Source organism: Mus pahari, chromosome 22, assembly GCF_900095145.1.
Source record: "Mus pahari chromosome 22, PAHARI_EIJ_v1.1, whole genome shotgun sequence".
Lineage (NCBI taxonomy): Eukaryota > Metazoa > Chordata > Mammalia > Rodentia > Muridae > Mus > Mus pahari.
Genome location: NC_034611.1, coordinates 26,105,497 through 26,113,785, shown reverse-complemented (window position 1 = coordinate 26,113,785; position 8,289 = coordinate 26,105,497).

The window sequence follows — 8,289 nt, the reverse complement described above, 5'->3', positions numbered from 1 at the left end:
GCGTGCGTGCGTGTGTGTGTGTGTGTGTGTGTGTGTGTGTATTCAATTTGGTGTCTATGGAAAAACATTTCCTTGGGGTCTTGTCAACCGTTTGTACTGCCAAGTTACACTTAGTTTTGCAGTAAGTTGGAAAACATATTGACTATCTCTTGAAATGTACATGATCAGTATTATTTTAAACATAAATCACAAAGACTATAGAAAACAAATATTAAACATTTATTCTCAAAGAAAAACCAAAACAAAAGTTCTAAGTTATATGCAGTTTACTTCATTTCCTTTATAGTCTACAAACAATAAATAAAGGATGGTCTGCTGGAGCCTATAATATACAAGAAATAATAGCAAACAATAAAAACACAGTGCTTATCTTTTAAAATGTATCATTGGAAAATTTAACATTTAAACAAATCAGTTTCAAACATTAAATACAGTTGTTATGAACTGCATAACACTACTATACAGTAAATTAAATGGAAAGATTTCCCACAATTTTAAATAAGATGACATTATAAAATTACTAATGAGTTCAACAAATATGTCAAACTACCAGTCTCTCTACATCATTAGTTGCTCAGATGCATACACTGAGCACATTGAGTCAATACAGCTAAGACAACTCCTTTGTTTGTTTGTTTGTTTCCACTATAAATACCAGATGAGAGGCACAAATACAAAATCTTGAGTTTTAGAGAAGGGCATCCGAAATTAATTAAACTTCCAAGCTTTAATTCATGTCAACATGCCTTATATATTTTAAAACTTGAATTAAAATTTGAGTTCTCCATTTACATCAAAGGAGTATGCAGAAAGGGCTCAAACTTATGCGGATACTTAAAGACATTCTTCGCAGTTCTTCAGGATGCAGGTTGGCTTCCCATGGAAAAAGAAACTTCCATATGGATGCGTTTCGACAGATTTTAGTGTCGAACTTTGCCACAGACCCTATGAACCACACATTTAAAATCATGCCTGCTACTACAAAGCAGGTGATTTTATTCATTAACCATCTCACTTTTACTAAGTGTCCTATCTTCACATGCTCACTACTCATTTTTAAAAATCATTTTCTGTACTCCAGAGCTGTTCTCCCAGTGATTATTACCGAGTTCAATTACATAGTCTGAAGCTCTGTGTAAACAGCCTACACCATTCCCTATGAAGTCGACTCAAAGAACTTTCTGATGTGTGGATGCACTATTTGAATTAGCCTTAGAACTTGACTAGCTTTGCTCTGTATTCCTCATGCTTTCAGTATCAGAGAGAATATTTCTTGTCAGTTTTAAGAAGAACTAGACTTTCAAAATGAAAAACAGAGGAAAAAAAGGACACATGGCATTCAGCATCCGAGTCAGTCTTGTACGTGTGCTGCCTCAGACATTCACAAAAGTTGAAGGAAAAAACTGGCCTTTTGCACTCCCAGCTATCTGTTTCCTATTAAGTTTATGCCTCTTCATCTCCTTTTCTGTTGTTTATGCCTCTGAAGTTTCTTCTTGGAAGCCATTGATGTGGTGGTAAGTGTAGAAACTTGCTTTAAGCACTCATCATACAAATTAAATTTTAAGTAAAAGCAATTGGTACAGCTGCTGAGTAAGTCCTTCCTGTAGATTGCTCAGACACTCTGCAAAATTGCCTGCTGACCTACTCCGTGGGCTAGAGATGCCAGTGGCCTGATAGCCAATAGTATCTATCATAGGTGACATTTATAGTAGAGAGCTCTGTGCAGTGGTGCCAAAAGCACACATCAACTGCAAACAGGCTATTCAGGATGAGATGATATATTAAATTGTATGCTGTAGTTTCAATTGAAAAATGAGCATCTTGGGGGATATAAAACATCCCTGAAAATCCAGATTCAGGGGAAAGAAAATTGGGAAAGTAACAAAGGATTTTTATTTTGATGAAATAAGGATGTGGAAAATGCATAAAGATGACATGTGTAGACTCATGAAATATAAAACATACCAAAGTTTTAATTCTTTCTTAGACATGAGGTGTCTATGCTACTGTCTCTATTTTTAGAGGAGGAAATAGAGGCTTAGAGAACATTGAGGTTAAACACAGCCATTGAAAGGATTCATTCACACACAGAGCATGCATGAATTCAGAAATGGAACTGCATTCTCTTTTATGATTTTATAATTTAAAGAATGATGTGTAGACTTCAAATTTCTCACTTTTGAATAATGCCCTTGAGTAGAAAAGAACTAAATACACAATATGATTTACAGACTTTCAGGGAATATTCTAATGCCACATAGCTCCCTTTTCTTCAGCATCTTTGCCTATAGGCAAGGGTAAATGACTTGGGATAGACTTAGAAAAGCTTATGTGTTGATAAAATTATGAACTACTGAAACTGCAGTTGACCTGATGATTTACCCTGTTTTTCTCCATCTTTTCATCTAAGATGGTTGCAGAGTCAAGACATTTTATTATATAATATAATTATAACTAGTTATAGACTTAAGGACAGAAACCAGTTTTCAATTTTTAAAATTTAATTTAATTTTTTACTTATTCACTTTACATCCTGCTCACTGCCCCATCACCTCCTCCCATTACTGTTTCTCCATTCCTTCCCTGCCATTCTGATCTGAGCAGGTTGTGCCCCGCTGGGTATTGTTTGACACATGTAAATGTCATGATTTCAAAACTACTTTAAATTTTTTAATTTAATTTAATTGAATGTTATGTTTTTCACATATTCACTTTACATAAGCTCACTTGCCCCTCTTCCTGGTGCCTCCCTATGACAATCCTTCTACAATCTCTTCCTACCCTTCTCCTCTGACCAAGAGGGTTACCCCCCCCCCCGGCACATTAAGTCTCTATGAGGCTAGGTACTTCCTCTTCCACTAAGGAATGATAAGGCAGGCCAGCTGGAAGAACATATCCCACTCATAGGCAACAGCACCTGGGATAGCTCCCATTCCAGTTGCTGGGGACAAGAAATACAAGCTGAACATCTGAATATATATATATATATATATATATATATATATATATATATATATATATATATATATTATTTGTAAGTATATATAGTGGTAGGAAGCCCAGGTCCAGCTCATGTATGTTTTTTGTTGGTGGTTGAAACTCTGAGAGACCCAGGGACTAGGTTAGTTGATTCTATTGGTCTTCCTGTGGAGTTCCTATCCTCTTCGGGACTGCAATCCTTCCTCCTAATCTTCTATAAGAGTCCCAAAGCTCCATCCACAGTTTGCTGTGGGTGTATGTATCTGTCTGAGTCAGCTGCTGGGTGGTAGATATTAGTCATAAAATAGATTTACCATACCATACTCCACAGATCCAAAGGAGCTAAACAAGAAAGAAAGCACAAGAGAGGATACTTGAATCTCACATAGAAGTGGGAATAAAAGGTTATAAGAGGCAGAGAGAGGGAAGAAACTGGCAAAGAGGAGGAGGAGGAAGGGAGAGGGATTCAGGATCAGGTGTAAAGAAGGACCAGAGTGACTGCTAGATGGTCATGAGAATGAACGGGAAGCTGTGACTCATGAGGGTGAAGAAGTGGGGGACATCTTCAGTTAAAGACAGAGACCTGGAATAAGAGCAGTGCACCAAGATCAATGGGGGTAACCATAGCTCACTCCATTGGGGATATGGAACCTAAAGAGGCCACTTCTTGTAGCCAGTCAGGAAAGCCAGTGGAGCAATAGAGATACCAGCTCACCTACAAAACATTGAACACAACACTTATGCTGTCTATAAGAAATGCAGGCAGAGAGAATGAAGCAAAAACTTAGGGGATGAACAACCAAACACTGGCCCAACTTGAGACCCATCCCATGGGCAAGCACCAATCATGTTTTTCTTTGAGAGTCTTCACCAAGCAGCTGATTCAGTTTTTATTTTGTTTTCAGTTTTCTTTTCTATTGTGTGTATGTGTATCTACTTTTAATGGCATGTCTCCTTTTTCTTAATGGTTATTTTATTTGCATTTCAAATGTTATCCTTCTTCCCGGTTTCCCCTCTACAAACCTCCTAACCCATCACCCCTTGCACCTGCTTCTATGAGGGAACTCCCTGTGCATCCACTCATTCCAACCTGACCATACTAGCATTCTCCTACACTGGGCATCAAGTCTCCACAGGACCAAGGGCCTTCCTTCCGATTGATTCCAGATAAGGCCATCCTCTAGTACATAAGCAGCTGGAGCCATGGGTTCTTCCATATGTATTCTTTGGATAGTAGTTTAGTCCCTGGGAGCTAGGGGAGGTGGGGTGGCACTCTGGTTGGTTGATATTATTACTCTTCCTGTAGGATTGCAATCCCCTTCACCTATTTCAGTCCTTCTGCTAACTTCTTCATTGGGGTCCCCATGCTCAGTCTGATGGTTGGCTGCAAGCATCCACATTTGTATTGGTCAGGATCTGGCAGAGCCTCTCAGAGGACAGCCATACCAGGCTCCTCTCAGCAAACCCTTCTTGGTGTCAGCAATAGAACTGGGTTTGATGTCTGCAGAAGGGATGGACTGATAGGTGCAAAAGTTTCTGGGTGAGGCCAGGGCCATGCCTAACCTCTGGATATGGTCTCCGTAGGTTCTCTCTTCCAATTGTTGGGTGTTTCAGGAAATGTCACTCTGTTGGCTCCTGTGACCCTCTTGCTTTCCTGGCATCTGGGACTTTCCAGTTGTTACTCCCAGTTCCCTATTTCTCACAGCTACACACCTCCCCTCAATTTTCTGACCCTCTGTACTCTACCCCATTTCTTCCCACATCTGATCATGCCCCCCTTTCCCTTCTCCTCCCTCTAACTCCCTGGTTCCTCCCTCCTTCTACCTCCAATGATTACTTTGTCCCCCCTTCTAAGAAGGACTGAAGCATCCACATTTTGGTCTTCCTTCTTTTTGAGCTTCATATGCCAAGTGAGTTGTATGATGGGTATTCTGAGCTTTTTTCCTAATATCCAAATGTCAGTGAGTAAATACCATTTGTGTTTCTGTGACTTGACTACTTTGTTCAGGATATTTTCTAGATCCATTCATTTGCCTGTGAATTTCATGAAGTCATTGATTTAAATAGCTGAGTAGTTCTCCATTGTGTTGTTTCCAGTTTCTGGCTATTATAAATAATGCTGCTGTGAACATAGTGGAGCATGTGTCCTTGTTATATGTTGGAACAACATTTGGGTATATGCCCAGGAGTTGTATATCTGGGTCCTCAGATAGTAAGTACTATGTCCAATTTTCTGAGGAACTACCAGATTAATTTCCACGGCAATTGTACCAGCTTGCACTCCCACCACCAATGGAAGAGTGTTCCTCTTTCTCCACCTCCTCGCCAGTATCTGCTGTCACCTCAGTTTTTGATCTTAGCCATTTTGACTGACGTAAAGTAAAATTTCAGGGTCATTTTGATTTATATTTCCCTGATGACTAAGGATGTTGAACTTTTCTTTAGGTGCCTCTTAGCCATTTGAGATACCTCAGTTAAAAATTCTTTGTTTATCTCTGTACTACCTTTTTATCCGGTTATTTGGTTCTCTGGAGCCTAACTTCTTGAGGTCTTTATATATATTGTATATTAGCCCTCTATCAGATGTAGGGTTGATAAAGATTTTTTTCCCATTCTGTAGGTTGGAATTTTGTCCTATTGTCAATGTCTTTTGTCTTACAGAAGCTTTTCAATTTTATGAGATCCCATTTATCTATATTTGCTCTTAGAGCCTGGCTCATTAGTGTTCTGTTCAGGAAATTCTCCCCTGTGCTGATATGTTCGAGGCTCTATCCTACTTTCTCTTCCATTAAATTCAGCATATCTAGTTTTATGTGGAGGTCTTTGATCTACTTGGTCTTGAGCTTCATACAAGGAGATAAAAATAGATGAATTTGCATTCTTCTACATGCCAACTGCCACTTGAGCCAGCAGCATATATTGAATATGCTGTTCTATTTCCATAGAGAAACTGCTTCCCTCACACCATACCTCAAATATACCTAACACTCCTGTGCTGTAGACTAGAGATGAAATCTTCAAAATTGCTTGGAATGCTATGTATCTGCCTCTGTTAAACATTCAAATTAATGTATCCTATAGAAATTCCAAATTGTAGGTAGATGAAAATGCATTCGATATATTTCAGGGAATTCAATGATGAGCAAATATAAATATGAATAGTTAGGATCTCAAATAGTCTCAGTAAACTAGAAGGAAAAAAAAACTTTGGAAAAGGAAATATAATTTCCATGTTTTCTAATTTGTTTTCTAATGTGTTAGTCTCAGCAATTATAGGTGATAGGTAAGAAGGGTTTAAGAAATGTCACCACCATATTACTTAAAAATGCTGGGTAAAATACTCAATGACTAACCAAAATCAAAACAATAGCAGCAACATTAAAGTAAGGCATCAGATCTGTGGATCTTCATACTGTATGATCTAATCAGGTATATGTTAGCCTTATGTGTGCTAAGGAAAGATTTCTCATTCAGAAATAAACCCTTAATATCCACTGCCATAAATTACAGTAGAGCTATGGAAACCCTGTTGCAATTTATGCAATATGATTGATTAAATGGCTAAGATGGCTTCTAAATTTCATTTTGGTGTACTGTTTTATCAATATCTTACAACGTAAGGCTCATGTAAAGTAGAAATACAATTTATTTGCTGGAGAGATGGCTTGGTGCTTGATCAGAAGAAGTGAGTTTGTTTGTCAGTATCTCTATTGGGTCAGTATACAGATACCTATTAACTCCCTCTCCAAAGGATCTGCTGCTCTCTTCTGGCCTCCAAGATCAGTCTCGCAATTCTGTACACACACACACGTGCACACGCGTACGCGCGCGTACACACACACACACACACACACACACACACAAATGAGAGGGGGAGAGGGAGAGGGAGAGGGAGAGGGAGAGAAATATTAAAAGACATTTTTAAAAATAAAACACATTTTACTTCCATTTTTATAGGAGTATATGAAATAATTTTAAAGTTTTATAAGATCTGTCAATATTAAGTGATAAAATTTAGTAATTTTTACATTTATTTGTAGGCCAAGACAGTTTGAATGTTTACATGGTGTATAATTGATATGTATTATCCTAAGAAAATCATTGCTTTAAGGATTTCAATGACAAAATTTAAATTAGAAGCTTCCTTATGTACACAATTTACATCTTAATTGGTCAAAATTTCATCTTAATCTGGTTAGAAATCAAAACAGAAAATTAAAACTTGGGTGGGCAGCTTTTGGAACTTGACTATTAGGATTCGCTTTAACCTGGAATAGGAGAAAATCCAACATGGATGCCTGAAGATAAAGTAGGAAATGAAGTTGTTGCATTCCATTCTAGATAAGATCGGAAAAGAAATTGTCACACTCTGTTCAAGATTGTCTACATCATTGGCTTGAGACAAGAACATTCTGAAGTCCTCACTTGGTCTGAATGAGATAAAGCCTGGAAAATATGAAACCTTGTGCTTGAGCTGACCTTCATCAAATGAGTGACAACAACCCAATCTAGACCTCCAAACCTCCATAGCGCTGTGAAAAATCATAAGTAAAATGATTATTAGATATAAAATATAGTGCTAAAACATTGTACTAAATCTTATCTGAAGAAGAAACAATGAAGGTCTTTTATCTATTTAACATTGAAACCTCATTACTTTTTCCACAAAAATATATAACTCAATATTTTAGCAATATCATTAGTGACAGCAGCATTGGGGCATGCCTATAGGTTGTGTTAACTTTGGTGAGAAGACAGGAAGTTTATGACCAAGCATCATAATTTTTACTTTGTTTTACTTATAGTTTCTCACACAGATTGTACATTTGTAACTTCCTATTAATTCTCTTCTAATTTTTATTGAGCAGATCCGTGTAAAACTGTCAGAGGTTTAGGTGTTAAGTACAGACTTCTTTCTGTTGTCTTCCATTCATCCTTTAAAGATTTTTTTTTTTACAGACATCAGCTGGCACTGAATTTTAGTCAGTAGAGTAAACAATATAAAGAGAAATTTTGTTTACTAGCTCTTTAGGGTTTGCTCAGATTAATTTTTTGATGTGAGGTTTTTCTTTTCTTTTTCTTTTTTTTATTATTATTTTCTTTATTTACATTTCAAATGCTATCCTGAAAGTTCCCTATACCCCCCCCCGCCCCTGCTCCTCTACCCACCCACTCCCACTACTTGGCCCAGGCCTTCCCTTGTGCTGGGTCATAAAAAGTTTGCAAGACCAAGTGGCCTCTCTTCCCAGTGATGGCCGATTAGGCCATCTTCTGCTACATATGCAGCTAGAGACATGAGCTCAGGGGGTA